The sequence below is a fragment of the Cryptomeria japonica genome, chromosome 10, assembly GCF_030272615.1.
Source record: "Cryptomeria japonica chromosome 10, Sugi_1.0, whole genome shotgun sequence".
NCBI classification, from domain to species: domain Eukaryota; kingdom Viridiplantae; phylum Streptophyta; class Pinopsida; order Cupressales; family Cupressaceae; genus Cryptomeria; species Cryptomeria japonica.
In genome coordinates, this window is record NC_081414.1 from 275253992 (window position 1) to 275270156 (window position 16165).

At 35.8% G+C, this 16165-nt stretch overlaps 1 pseudogene; it reads right to left on the reverse strand.

Annotated features, from left to right (window-relative positions):
• Nucleotides 1-2472: 2472 nt before the first annotated feature.
• Nucleotides 2473-15886, reverse strand: LOC131035479 (bifunctional levopimaradiene synthase, chloroplastic-like; annotated as a pseudogene).
• Between the last annotated feature and the right edge of the window lie 279 nt (nt 15887-16165).

Consider the following 16165-nt stretch of genomic DNA (forward strand, 5'->3'; position numbering starts at 1 on the left):
TTGAGAAGGCAATAAGGCAGCGGATTTATGGGCCAATATGGTGGTGGGCTATGTGGCAGCTAAATGGTGGAGTAGTGGGGACTCTTTCCCAAAAAACTTGTGTGATCTGGCTTGTGATGATTCCTTCCACTTGCTGTAATTAATGAATTTTAATCATGATTTGATTAAGTTGTTGGGGAAACGACTTTTATTTTATTTCCCTATCCGAAGATCTAGAGACTACCCTTGTGCCTGGATTTTCTATCTTATTGTGTGGTCCATCTCCTACTACTGTTCAGAGACTGTGTGGCCCATTTCCTGCTACTGTTCGGAGACTACTCTGGTGTGGCCCATTCCCTACTTTTATTTGGCGATCTGGATCATTATGGGTGGGGACAAGAATAGGCAAGAGCCATCCACTTTTGAAAAATGGAATAAAAATAAGGAGGTGTGGCAAGAAATCATTGATAAGGGAATTGTCCCCTTCTTGGAAAGACTCCATGGTCCTTCTCCTCTGCTCACTGAAACGTTTGTTAATGGGTTGAAAAAAGGGGTTTAGAGGGATTATGGTGTTGAATTCCAACTAGATGAAACCCTGGTGGCTACAGTTATGGGGTTTGCGATGAATGGCAAAAGGTTATATAGAGATAGGAAAATAGGGGAGGAAGACATGGTGAATTTTTTCAACAAAGATAAGGAGCGTTCAAGAGTTAATAAAATGGCTGATGGTGGCTACAACAGGAAAAATCTTATAGCTCCCTAGGCAGATATAGCCAAATTCATCATGAGGTACATTACGCTTGATAGCAGATATGCCAGTATCTTTTCTTACCATTTTACCATTTTGAATCACTTTAGGCATGGCAAATTCATTTCTATTCCTTTCTATATGGCCTCTTCTTTGGAGAATAGTCTTGAAAAACATATTGAGAATCCGAATAATCTGGTCATGCATGAAGGGCTTATTGTGCTCATTATGGAGTACGCCAAGACCCATGAAGTTGTGCCCTCTCTCTCTGAGAAAGTCTAAATCCCACATACTAATATTTAGGAAGTCTCTAATTCAAATATGGAAATGGAGGATAGTGGGAGTGCCAAACCTTTTCATGACCCTAATTAGAAGTCGGTTGAAGAAGGTGAATTGTTGGTCACCCCTGAAACTAGCAAGAATCCCCCCAGATGGGTGGCCAGCAAATATAAATCAAATAGCAAGTTGCTTTCTGAGCCTTCTTCCAAAAAGAAGAAGCTTGCAGTTAAGGACTATGGTCCCAAGACCCTCGACCAAGGAATTAAATTGGATATTCCTCTTAATGTCCTACAGAGAAAATAGGGGACTCTGCTTAAAGAAGCAGATGGTGGGTTACAGAAGAATAGTACTCTGATGAACCTGGTGATGGAAGCGACTAGAAGCCAGGAGAGGTGTTGGAAGTGGGTGGAGAAGGAAATTGATACCCTCAAAGAGGGGATTAAGGAAATAATAGACATCTTCACTGCTACACCTGTGCCTAGCAAATCTGAGAAGCTCATGATCATGACCCAGAAACTCTCCCAAGATGTGGAGGTTATTAAATGCAACCATGAACAAAGAATTGAAAAGGTTGAACAGTCTATGGCGGAGATAAAGAGAAACCTCAAGAACCTGGTTGACATAAGCAAGGAGGCCATGAATGATAGTATGGAGGGGCTCGAAAAGATCAATGTCATGGTTGCGGAGTACAGATCCATTCACAGTGATCTTGAGAAAGATCTTGGAGTTGAAGACATTGTTGTTGGCGGCAATAAAACCATAGGCCCTAGCTCTAGGACCAAAAGTAGGAGAAGCAATAAGGGAACCTCCAAGTTCATTATGGATGAATTGGAGGAAATCGACAAGATTACCATCCAGAAGAACAAGGAGCTAGTGCACTCTCTTAATTGAGTATTTTTATTTTGCTGTTTGTGTTTCTTTTTGCTTTCATGTCTGTTTTGGAGTACTCCCTTGTTTTGTTGTTGGTTGGTTGATGGCCAGTTTCTATAAATATTTCGGTTTTGGGTCCATGTAAAACCCGTTTATCTTTATCAAAAACAATAAAAATTCTATTATTGAAATTATAGACATGATAAGATCTTAATCAAAACCTTGAAATTTTGGATTAGCTTGAATGTTATAAGAGCATCCCCAAAAAAGGATTATTAATGTTTGGGTCTTCTCAAGCTTTATAACCTTACTTTTTTTTTAATTGATTATCTACTCTTTTGAGCTAACGAATTTGGTTTTGTTGTTCACCTTATTAGGTCTTATTTTAAAAATTGTTAAAAGTATACAATCAATATATAACATCACAAAATGGCCTTCTTACTTACCAACTGATATTACATTTAAGTTAATAAAGTTTGAGCAGCTTCATTACGAGCTCTTGTGCTCAGTAAAGTAAAAAGGATGACAAACAATACATTAATAATAAGCTTATGGCTTAATGCAATCCGTTCTAAATAAAAAAGGTTGGGACCATTTTAAACGAATGGTTCAACCAGAAATTTTGTAATGTTGTCTTGCATCTCATGGACAGACACCCCAAAGCCATCATTGCTCTTGAAAACAAATTGGGATACTCTCGCAATGTCGAAAAGAAGTTTTCTGTAGCATTTTGGTATCATCCCAGGCTTTAAAAACTCATAAGTCAATTCAGTCAAACTTTTTTGGTTGAAATCATATAGACGACTCAGAATTTCTTCCTCTGTGAGTTCGGGATGCCCATGCCTGTAGCATTGTATGAAAGATACTAATTCTCCACGATCTCTCTCAAGCTGCATTGGATTAAAAACAAAAGGAAGCCCTCGTTAGGACTAACATGAAGCCAATTTTTTACTATGTACAAAACAGATAATACTGCACTGGAGTAGAGTACTCACTGTGAAAGTTCTAGCGTCATTCATTAAACGAGCTGTCAAACATACGAGATGAAGAAAAGGTGCTCGAAAATCAAGTTGAGAGAGAAGTTCATCAGGAAGAGGCTTTCCTGTGAAAAATATGGAGCTGAGAATGATTGCTGCCAACCCAATTGACACTTTTGCATTCTCCACATACTCCCTTAATGGCGGCACGCACTTCGCATGTGCCCATTTGGCTTCTTTAGTTGTAGATGACAGCAAGTCCTCCCACTAAATGCCACACCATAAGGATTAGGACAAGAGTGCTAAAATTACACAAAAATTTTGAAAGAAAAAGATAAAATTTACTATAAAGTGTGACAAACATATAACAAAGTATATTTAAATAATTTTTTAAACTTTTTAAGAAATTACAAACATAAAATACACCAAAAAAAAAACATATTTAATTAGTTTATATCATTTCAAAATTCAAAACATATATTTCACTTTATTCAATATAAATAGTTGAATCAACATTGACCATTTCCCTTATAAAAATATGACACTAGAATAAATAATTGAATTTCGAAAGAGCTTATAGAATTAAATGTCTACTTACAACTGAGCGAAGGTAGGGAAGCACGTCACGTCCTTGAGCCTTGAGTGCTTCTTAACCCAGTTCGTTTACAGTATTATACAGAACCACATAGCAAATTTTCATGTCGGTCGTAAAGTGGTCTAAAAGAGATAAATCCCATCTAAAACAACCAGAGAAACTATATTAAACAAGGAATGAAATAATTTAACATGTATTTCGGCCATCATAGATTGGGAGATAGAGAACCACACCCACCTTTTGACAGCTTCAGTAAATAGCTTTACTTGGTCAAAAGATACGTGGGCATCAAAGAGGTCATCTAGAATTATTAGGAGGGAGGCAGCTTTTGTGTAGGCGATTCTACAAGCAGAGTATTCTGGTTCAAACATCACCACTGCAGCGCTGAAGCGTATTTCCACTTGTCTATGACGAGTGAATTTGAGCTCCGAGAAACCGCACTTCTTATACCATCTTTGCTATTCACACACACACACATCAGTATTGAAAACCCTAACTTAAAAAGACTGCGTTTTTGTTTCATTTTACAGCAAATTTTACTATACCCGCTAATTTCCTTAATTTCCATTTGGTGTAAAGCCTGCGCTCGGTTGAAATACAGTTTGGCGAGTTCTAAATATCTCTCGTCGCTCAAATTGGGCATTCTGAAATACAAGTTATTTGATTTAGTGCACGGGATACTCAATTCTAAAATTCTGAGAAAGTAAATGAAACCCTTCTTACTGATACAGTGTCTTCTCCATCCAAAGCTGGTTAGATGAAAAGTGTTCAATATGATTTCTGACCATCAATCTTGGGAAATTCGTGTACCAGGGACAGTTCAGAGCATGTTCTATCTGAATACACGAACGAATGGATAAAGAAACATTACAAGCTGTACATGTCACAAACAAAAAGGATATTAATGGTGTTAATATTCATATTGAAATAGTTTGCACCTCTTCACGAAGGTCTTTCCTGACAGCCAGCTCACGAGAAAAGCTGTTGCTTTGCATCCATTCGGATAGATAAGCCTTGGCCATGGCACTCGCTTCTCGCATTAATGTTTCTTCTGGAAAGTTGATCTGTGAACATTGGTACAGGCTTAGCATATGGGAGGGTCCCCCACCATAAAGCTCGTCGGCTTTAATATTTTCCAGAACATCTGCAACATGAAAAGATTAGTAATCATACTTCAAATAGAAAACTGGTTGTAGAGTTAAAACCTTCATTCTTCTTTCTTACAATTGGCTTTTAATATCTTTCAAAGCAATCATAGATTCTATATGATGTACCTGGTGAGACATTGTAGCCATGAAGTCTCAAAAGTCTGAGGCCAGTGGCGGTGAAATCAATGTCAGGAACCAGACTCTCCCTTCCAAACCCAACGCCTCTTTTATCCCAATACCTGAGAATGCATGCATGCTTTTAACATAAATTTCTGTTAAAACTGTTGAGCTAGAATAACATATCTGAGACTCACCTGAACACATAATCCAAGGCCTGTTTGATCTCCGTTTGGAAATAGCGATCAATCCCTAAACGTTCAACATTATCAACGGCCCTCAGACGTTCACAAATATCCACTGGATACACGCATGGAGCTGCAAAATCCATGTCCAAATTTATCAGTTTACTTAGAGTTCCAGCAATCTTGTAGCGGATCTATGCTAATATTAACTTCTGCATTTCATAATTCTGCAATGCTTTACCGTGGTCTTTGAACTTAGAAAGAAGGGTGGTCAAGAATTGTAGGCATTTCGTGTCTCCAGTATGCAGGAAGACGCAAGCTGTAGATGATGGCGAGCCAAGGAAAGACCCATCCTTGGATTGCAGGTTAAGTATGACTTTCCAATCCACTACATCTTGCACGCCCTCTAAATAGTACAAAACGCGGGTGGGAACGAGATGGAGGCGTTCTACAGAAATCCTGCATTAGTTGGCTTTTCATTAGTTTTTATTAATATTTCAGATCACATAAATATAAAAATATAAAAGATAATAGAAAGTTAAGAGACATAAATGGAAAGATCAGAAAACATTATCTTAAACTCAAAGACAACCTAATCCACAAACACCAACAGCAATTAGATACTTTAAATCTAAATTTCTCTTTCCTGAAAGATATATGGATTGAATTCTACGTTTTAATGTTCGCCTCCCGCCTTTCACTGATTTGCTTGAAATCGTCCTGGTCCACGTCGAGGCCAAGGCTTTTGGATTCGTTGAGCAATGCATGAAAGACCATCTCAAACACTTTAGACGTTCCGTTGGCTGGTATCTCCTCCATCATTCCTTTTGCATGTCTTCTGATGAAGTCAAGGCCTGCAAATACAAAGGCCTGCAAATACAAATCTCTTTGAAAAAAAACATTCTCATGGATTGTGAAAATTAATATAGCTTACAGAATATTTGTACCGAGAAAACATGCATTGCGTGTCTCGCTATTAGTTAATAACACAGAATAGATACATTTATGGTAAGAAGTGTTGCTCTTTGGTGCTTTTGTCTTCGATGACAAGAAAGTAAAAAAAGAGGATGTTGTGTTGGTTAAGTTACATATTTTTAATAAGCATGTGGTTATATCCTTCTCATGGGCCAGTTTAGTGACACGGACATATTGACTTGGCTGACGTGTTATGTGTTTAAAACATCTTACTTTCGAGCCATGCTGATGACACGGATAAGTGAACAGCTCTGTTTTTGCATTAATTTAATGACATCTTTGATTTAATATGTCTACGGATTAAAGGGCATATTCCTCAGGATACTCCTTATGTCGGACAAGTTAAAAGTTTTTTTTTGGAAGATGTTTTTGTGTTTCATTTGGTTTTGGAACTTGTTTGGAGTCCGTCAAACCCTAACGCCATGAGAGTCGCAGGGCCGCTGGAGTTACAGAGCTCGAATCAGTTTGTTCAGTTACAGAGAATTAAGCAAAAAAAAATGGTTTTAACCGAGAGCTTAACGGTTGACTGGTTAGTTTGTTTGATTAGTTTGCGTTTAACAGGTATGTTTCTTGATCACATGATTTAAAAGATTCAGATTTTTTTTGTTCGAATAAAGTCATTTTCAGTTATGCAAAATGAAAATAAGGAAATGTTCATGCTTTATTTTTGTTTTTCATGACTGGGAAATTAAACATCTTCAGTTTCCGTTGCACAGTTAAAAATAGTTATTTGATTTTTCAGTTTACAAATCCTGTAAGTTATTTGTTACCCTATACGAGGGTTATTCGAAAAGAAAATGTGGTGTTTTTGTTTGGGTATAAAACAGTTTGTTTTCAGAACAGTTGGTGTGAAGAAAAACAGAGAAATACAGCGAGAAGAGTGTGAATAAAGTGATAGCATTTGTAAAAAGAAGTGCTGTAGTTTACCAGAGATAGTCGAGGGGTTTCTTGAGAATCAATACTCTGTTTTTTTTGTTACAGAGTATATGAGGCTTTATTGATTTGAAACTATATTGTTCAGAGATTGGATAGTGTTGATTTTATCCTTGAAGAATATTGTTGCAAAATTTTTTTCATATGTACAAACTGGTAAAATATTCTCGCTCCAATCCCTGATGGTTTTGTGACTGCAAGATTTAAATGCATGCATAAAATCACCAGTGGCTGTAGCTCGAGTTGAAATATTTATTGATAAGTAGAGGGGTTGGTGCTCCTTGAGGCCTTGTGGTTTCTAAAACTTGTGAACTGAGTTGGTGCTCTTTTTGAATTAATATAAGGGATCTTCCGAGTGGTTTTTCTACCCCAAGAGGGTTTTCCACTCATGAAAACTATGGTGTTATGTGCATTGTCTTGTTTCATTCTGTTTTATTAGTTTATGCTCTGATACATCATATTTTAGCTCTCTTTATTTCATACTCTGTTTTGTTGGGTTTATGTAATGCAATATTTGAAGTACTCATTTAGATGTTTCAAGTTTGTGTAAAAGATTTAATACCATTTTTACAAAGTCTGAATCAAGTGTTTTAGTTGGTTCTATGGTATATTTCATGTTTCATTAATGTATTTCATCAAAGTGTTAAGTCTCAGTCATCTGTGCATACTGTGAATTAAAATTGTCAGGTTCATAAAAGTATATCTTGTTAAAATTTGTCACACTCTGATTCACCCCCCCCCCCTCTTAGAGTGTTTCCACTTCCAACAAGTGGTATCAGAGCATAGGGTCCCTCATATAGGTCTTTCCTACGGATTGTTCCTGGTTACTTGGAAGTTTTTTTTATGGCTCAAACTCAGGAAGGTGCTTCACTTTCAAGAGCTCCTCTTTTTGATGGAACTGATTATGTGTTCTGGAAGATTAGGATGGAAACTTATCTCATTTCAGTTGATCTTAATGTGTGGAATATTGTGATCACAAAATATACAGTTCCTTCCATTATTCCTACTGATCCTGATGATAAAACCAAGTATGAGTTAAATGCCAGAGCTAAGCATGCTCTCTTATGTGGTCTCACTAAAGATGTTTTTGTTAAAGTCATACATTGTTCTTCTGCTTATGATATTTGAAAAAAACTTGAAACCATTTATCAAGGGGATGCTAAGGTTAAGGAGTCTAAAATTCTTACACTCAAAAATCAGTTTGAATCTTTAAAGATGAAAGAAGATGAAACAGTAGCAAGCTATTTTCTTAGAGTTGATGAAATAGTAAATTCGAGAAAGGGTCTTGGTGAAGAGGTTGAAGAAAAGGAAGTTGTCAATAAAGTGATTAGAACCTTGTTACCCAAGTTTGAAACTAAGGTTTCAACCTTAGAAGAAAAGAAAAGTTTTTCTACCATGACACTTGATAACCTTCAAAGCATTCTTACTGCCTATGAGATGAGGATAGGTAATAATCCTTCTTCGTCAAAAGAAACAGCTTTTAAAGTAGAAAAGAAAGAAGAACTTGATAGTGAATCTGAACTTTCAGATGCTATAGAAGCCCTTTTTGTTAGAAAACTAAAAAAGAAATATAAGGGCAAATTACCTTTTAAGTGCTTTAATTGTGGCAAAGCTGGACACTTTGTTGCTCAATGTCCTCTAAGTGATCAAAACAGTGAAGAGGAAAAACCAGAAAAATTCTACAAAAAGAAAATGTGGAATCCTAAAAGGAGATTTAATACCTTCAAGAAAAAGAAGAGTCTTTTTACAAAAGAAGAGTCTGGAAATGAGTCAGATGATTCACCTTGTGAAGGTGATGAAACTCTATTTATGGTAGAATTAGAAGATGTAACTAGCAAAAAAAATGAATTTGAAGATTTAGATCAAGGAGAAATTGATCTTGAAGGAGAATTGCTTTGTGCTTTAAAAGAAATAAAGAGGTTAAAGAAACTTGTAGCTTCACATGAAAATTCAAATTAGATTTTACAAGTCGAGTTGAATGATACAAATTTAGTGACTTCAAACTTGAAGTCCCTTCTTGAAGAAAGAGAAAAGAAAATTGAAACATTAGAACAACAGTCCACAAAACTTCAAAAACAAATTGAACAGTATGAAAGTACAATACATCTAAATGATATCTTGAGCAAGCAAAAGTTGCATAAAGATTTGGCTGGTTTAGGATTTGATAAAGCTGAGTCATCAAGACAGCCCGCAACTAGAAAATCATTTCAGACTTATAACAGAACAAAACCTTTTAGGTTTGGTTTTTTTTCATGGATACTGTTTCTATTGCAATAGGTTTGGTCATAAGGTTAATACTTGCAAATTTCTGCAACAAAGATCTCTTTTGTTTGGTTACAATCAAGGATATGACTTTCCAAACACAGTAAAGTGTAATAAGTGTAACACTTTTGGGCATACTACTATACAGTGCAAAACAAAGGCAAGTCCTAATAAAATATGGAAACCTAAGTTTGTATCTGGTATTGAACAATCAATGATAGTGCAAACTGCACTTTTCTCAAATAAGAAATCTTTATGGGTGTTGGACAGTGGCTGTTCACACCATATGACAGGAGATAGAAATAAATTTCTGCATCTTGAAGACTTTAATGGTGGCTTTGTACGCTTTGGGGATAATTCAGGAGCTTATGTACGAGGTAAAGGTACATTATTGCTAAATGATGATACTCCTATTCATGATGTGTACTTTGTTGAAGGGTTAAAGCACAATTTATTGAGTGTCAGTCAAATTTGTGATAGTGGTTACAGTGTATTTTTTAGCTCTCAAGATTGTACTATCAAAAATAAATCTGGTAAAACTGTTGCTGCTGGTTTGAGAACAATTGGCAATGTCTACAGTCTGCTTGATTCCACTGACTATGAGAATAATGAAGGCATTTGTCTTATGGGTCAAATAGAAGAAAATTGGTTATGGCATAAACGCCTAGGACATATAAATTTTGACAATCTGGTTAGAATCAGTAAAAATCAGAATGTTAGAGGTTTGCCTATTTTGAATAAACCATTCAATTCAATTTGTAAAGTGTGTTTGAAAGGAAAGCAAACAAAAGTGTCTTTCAAATCTAAAGAACATTCTTCTACTAGACCATTACAGCTTGTACACACAGACTTATGTGGTCCTACAAGGACACAGTCAATAAATGGTGAAAAATATTTTATGCTTTTTGTTGATGACTATACCAGAATGGTATGGGTCACTTTCCTTAAACACAAATCCGAAGCATTTGATAGATTTAAGATTTTCAGAAAAATGGTTGAACGAGAATCTGATCTAAAATTGAAATGCTTAAGATCAGACAAGGGTGGTGAATTCACTTCACAAGAATTCATTGATTATTGTGAAAGACATGGTATTAAGAGACAATATGCTGCTACTCGTACACCTCAACAAAATGGAGTAGTTGAGAGAAAAAATAGAACAGTCAAAGAAATGGCTCGCACAATGCTTAATGAGGCAAATCTACCAGACAGGTATTGGAAAGAAGTTGTTCACACAGCTATTTACATTTTGAATTGTGTACAAATCAGGGTAAAATCTACCTTTACTCCTTATGAACTTTGGTATGGAAAAGCTGCTTCTATCAAATATTTCAAAATTTTTGGTGCCAAATGTTATCTAAAAAGAGATGAAGAAAATCTAGGAAATTTTGAGGCTAAAACTGATGAGGGTATCTTTCTTGGATACTCTACTCATAGCAAAGCCTATAGATGTTTCAATAATAGACTGAATAAAATTGTTGAAACAATAAATGTAAGGTTTGATGAACAATTTTTGTTAAGTAATGATTTGCAGGATATTGAGGAAGAGGAAATTACTTTAACAAAGGTTCCTAAACCTACAGAAACAGAAAAGAAAAATGAAATATGTTCATCAAGTTCTGATGAAGAAAATACAGAGAATTCAAATGCAGAGACAGGTATTCTCCATTATACACCCTCAAAAGTTATAACAAAGAGACATCCTCAAAGTCAAGTTATTGGCAATATAGATGCCAGTATTTTGACTAGAAGAAGGGCAAAAACAACTGAACAAGCTCAACTGGCTGAACATTTTTGTTTGGTAACTGATTTCGAACCCAAAAATGTTTCTGATGCTTTATCTAATGAATGTTGGTTAAATGCAATGAAAGATGAAATCAATCAAATAGAGAAAAACCAAACTTGGGAATTAGTACCTAGGCCAGATGATAAGAATGTGATAGGAGGCAAATGGATCTTTAGAAATAAGCTTGATGAATCTGGGAAGGTTGTTAGAAATAAAGCTCGTTTTGTGTGTAAAGGTTATGCTCAGCAGGAAGGAATAGATTTTGGAGAAACATTCGCACCAGTAGCTAGATTAGAATTAATCAGAATTTTTCTTGCATACTCTTGCTATAAAAAATTTAAAGTTTATCAGATGGATGTCAAAACTGCCTTTCTGAATGGTTATCTTGATGAAGAAGTTTATATGGAACAGCCGGAAGGTTTTGAAGTTGCAGGCAAATCTGATTGTGTATACAGATTAAAGAAAGCACTCTATGGTCTTAAACAGGCTCCAAGAGCTTGGTACTCTAGACTGGATAATCATCTTAGAACAAATGGATTCACTAGAGGTGCTGTAGATAGCAACTTATATGTTAAACTCGAAGGTAATGATGTCCTAGTGGTTGTGATATATGTAGATGATATCATTTTTGGCTGTAATAATGACTCTTTATCCAAAAAGTTCTCTAAAATCATGGAATCTGAGTTTGAAATGTCTATGTTTGGGGAACTGAATTTCTTTCTTGGTCTTCAAGTGTTACAACTTTAGCAAGGTATTTTCTTGTCACAAACCAAATATGCCAAAGAGATGATTAGAAAATTTAATATGGCAGATTGTAAACCAGTCAGCACTCCAATGGAAACAGGCTGTAAATTGACCAAATCTGATGACTCACCTGCAGTAAATCAATCTGAGTACAGGTCAATGATAGGAAGTCTATTATATTTAACTGCATCTCGACCAGATTTAATGTTCGCAGTATGTCTAGTCTCTCGCTTTCAATCTGCACCTAAACAATCTCATTTGAATGCTGTAAAATGAATCTTTAGATATGTTCAAGGCACACTAGATTATGGTCTTTGGTATCCCCGTAATAATGACTTCACTCTTGTTGGCTTCACTGATTTTGATTGGGCTGGTTGTCTAGATGATCGTAAAAGCACCAGTGGAGCTGCCTTCTTTCTTGGTGACTGTCTTGTTGCTTGGCACAGTAAAAAGCAAGATTGTGTCACTCTGTCCACCGCAGAGTCAGAATATATAGCAGCCACTGCATGTTGCACACAACTGATATGGATGTCTCATCAAATTACTGATATGGGCATTTCTACTATTACGCCCATTTCAATCTATTGTGACAATACTAGTGCAATTGATCTTTCAAAAAATCCTATTATGCACTCTCGTACTAAACATGTTGCCATTAAACTCCATTTTTTACGAGATCAGGTGTTGGCTAATGAGTTTCAATTAGTGTTTGTTCCTTCACAAGCCCAAGTTGCTGATATTTTTACAAAAGCCTTGTCTAAAGAAGTCTTTGAATGGTTAAGGGATAGATTGGGAGTATTTTCTCAATCTGCTCTTGTCTTCACCTAAAGCATACTTTGAGGGGGAGTGTTGCTCTGTTGATTTTTTTCTTTCCTTTTGTCCTTGTGTTGTAAAAAAAGTAAAAAAAAGGGGGAGAAATTGGTATTCAGTTTCATATTGGTATTCAGTGCAACAGTGAACAGTGACAGATTGGTATTTGTAATTTTGGTATTTCATTTTTTGCAGTGACATTGGTATTCATATTAGTATTCAGTACATTCAGTGCAACAGTGAACAGTGACAGATTGGTATTTGTGACTTTGGTATTTCATTTTTGACAGTGACATTGGATATTGGCATTTCACAGATATTGGCATTTCACATATTGGTATTCATTTTTGATTGGCATTACAGACTTTTCAGACTTGGCATTTTATTGGCATTTCATTGGCATTGGCATTACAGTGATTTTACAGTGACAATTGACTTTTCAGGCATTGGAATTTCATTACAGTGGCATAGGCATTTTTTGGGTATTTCAGTTTGGTATTCTTGTTTGATTCAGATCAGATTGGGAGTTCACTATTCTGATAGTATTTATTCTTTACAGAATTGCAGGTTCAGAGGATGTTGTTTTTCCTTACAGGTTTGCATATGACAAGGTTCAGTGTTGATTGTATATATTGCATTTGTTGACAGTGGAATTTCTTGCATTGATTTTGGTCCTTTCAGATGATGACATATTTCGTGGCAATGATTGTTTAAGTTTTTTTTCTTTTTTGCCATCAAGGACAAAGGGGGAGTTTGTTGCTCTTTGGTACTTTTGTCCTCGATGACAAGAAAGTAAAAAAAGAGGATGTTGTGTTGGTTAAGTTACATATTTTTAATAAGCATGTGGTTATATCCTTCTCATGGGCCAGTTTAGTGACACAGACATATTGACTTGGCTGACGTCTTATGTGTTTAAAACATCTTACTTTCGAGCCATGCTGATGACATGGATAAGTGAACAGCTCTGTTTTTGCATTAATTTAATGACATCTTTGATTTAATATGTCTACGGATTAAAGGGCATATTCCTCAGGATACTCCTTATGTCGGACAAGTTAAAAGTTTTTTTTGGAAGATGTTTTTGTGTTTCATTTGGTTTTTGAACTTGTTTGGAGTCCGTCAAACCCTAACGCCATGAGAGTCGCAGCGCTGCTGGAGTTACAGAGCTCGAATCAGTTTGTTCAGTTACAGAGAATGAAGCAAAAAAAAATGGTTTTAACCGAGAGCTTAATGGTTGACTGGTTAGTTTGTTTGATTAGTTTGCGTTTAACAGGTATGTTTCTTGATCACATGATTTAAAAGATTCAGATTTTTTTGGTTCGAATAAAGTCATTTTCAGTTATGCAAAATGAAAATAAGGAAATGTTCATGCTTTATTTTTGTTTTTCATGACTGGGAAATCAAACATCTTCAGTTTCCGTTGCACAGTTAAAAACAGTTATTTGATTTTTCAGTTTACAAATCCTGTAAGTTATTTGTAACCCTATACGAGGGTTATTCGAAAAGAAAATGTGGTGTTTTTGTTTGGGTATAAAACAATTTGTTTTCAGAACAGTTGGTGTGAAGAAAAACAGAGAAATACAGCGAGAAGAGTGTGAATAAAGTGATAGCATTTGTAAAAAGAAGTGCTGTAGTTTACCAGAGATAGTCGAGGGGTTTCTTGAGAATCAATACTCTGTTTTTTTTGTTACAGAGTATATGAGGCTTTATTGATTTGAAACTATATTGTTCAGAGATTGGATAGTGTTGATTTTATCCTTGAAGAATATTGTTGCAAAATTTTTTTCATATGTACAAACTGGTAAAATATTCTCGCTCCAATCCCTGATGGTTTTGTGACTGCAAGATTTAAATGCATGCATAAAATCACCAGTGGCTGTAGCTCGAGTTGAAATATTTATTGATAAGAAGAGGGGTTGGTGCTCCTTGAGGCCTTGTGGTTTCTAAAACTTGTGAACTGAGTTGGTGCTCTTTTTGAATTAATATAAGGGATCTTCCGAGTGGTTTTTCTACCCCAAGAGGGTTTTCCACTCATGAAAACTATGGTGTTATGTGCATTGTCTTGTTTCATTCTGTTTTATTAGTTTATGCTTTGATACATCATATTTTAGCTCTCTTTATTTCATACTCTGTTTTGTTGGGTTTATGTAATGCAATATTTGAAGTACTCATTTAGATGTTTCAAGTTTGTGTAAAAGATTTAATACCATTTTTACAAAGTCTGAATCAAGTGTTTTAGTTGGTTCTATGGTATATTTCATGTTTCATTAATGTATTTCATCAAAGTGTTAAGTCTCAGTCATCTGTGCATACTGTGAATTAAAATTGTCAGGTTCATAAAAGTATATCTTGTTAAAATTTGTCACACTCTGATTCACCCCCCTCCTCTCAGAGTGTTTCCACTTCCAACAAGAAGTACATATTTATAGTGAACATAAAACCTCTCTGCACATGAATCTTGCCAGCGTTCCAGATGGTAAGTGAGATGACGCAGGCGAGAGTATTAAGGATTCTATCGCTCCCAAGGAATCCGTTTTGCTGCCCCCACGAACCATCCCGTAACTGGTTATCAATTATCCAGTTAAGGGTCTGTGGAAATAGGGGTTCGTGGGAGCCATCAATGGCGGGCAATCTTGCCAGCCATGCAGTATCATATGCACTCGGACTTATCTCACCGTCCTCCATAGAATTAAACTTCTCCTTAATCTCACGGACCAACACCTCTATACGTTTGTCATCGTTACCCATTGTTTTATCCGTGGCTTCCTGAGATATGACCATTAACATACAATGGTTAAAAATAAAGGCAGGGCTCTTAAATATTCACGGGCCCATTAAAATCCAATAGGAAACGAAACCTACAAAAACTTTACGGCGTTTTTCGCTACAACTGAACAGATAAAATCACCTCCCCACATAGTTGAAGGATATGCCTTTGGCTTGCAGCTCTGGGTGGTCGATGCAGCTGCAATAGGATTCCCTGTATATGACTTTAAATCACTCTAAGTAAACTAAAGAGTAGAAATTGAGATAAATCCAAGGATAACATAGATACCAAATGCTTTGTGATTGATATCTCCATAGCGAATTTGTAATTCGCCTTCGAAACCAAAGCTTGTAACACCTGCACCACAGAAGAAATTGTTTTCTTATTTCGAGGATGGAAAGAAAACAATCGAACTCAATCATTAGCCTTACGTACCTATTTTAGCCCTAATGAAGAGTAATCTCCTTTTGTTGGAATGAACGAGGCGTCTTTTAGTATTATATGATGTTCGCCATTGGAAATGTTGAGTGGTATGGGATAGTCCCAAGGAAGAAGATAGAATCTCGGCCATTTTAACAGCTTGGGGAGAATTTTGAAGGTACGAACAGCTTTGCTAATTTGCGTATCCTTGGTAGCAAATGAGAAGAAGAAAGTGCGGCATTTTTAACGTTTTCGAAATTATGACTTCACCTAACTAGGTCTTTGTACAAATCCAAGTTCTTTTACTCCAAACCTTTTTGGTAGAGAAGAATCTTAATTCAATAGTGATCATTATATTTCATTTTCATATATTTCAATAATTGTGTATCCTTGCTAGTAAATGAGAAAGTTCTCCATTTTTAACATTTTTGAAATTATGACTTCACCTAACTAGGTCATTGTAGAAAATCAAGTTCATTTACTCATTCAGAATTAGGTGAGAAATTCAATGCTTAGGATCAACAACTTCCAAAAGAGATTCAAAAAAGCAATAAATATAATGGGTGAACA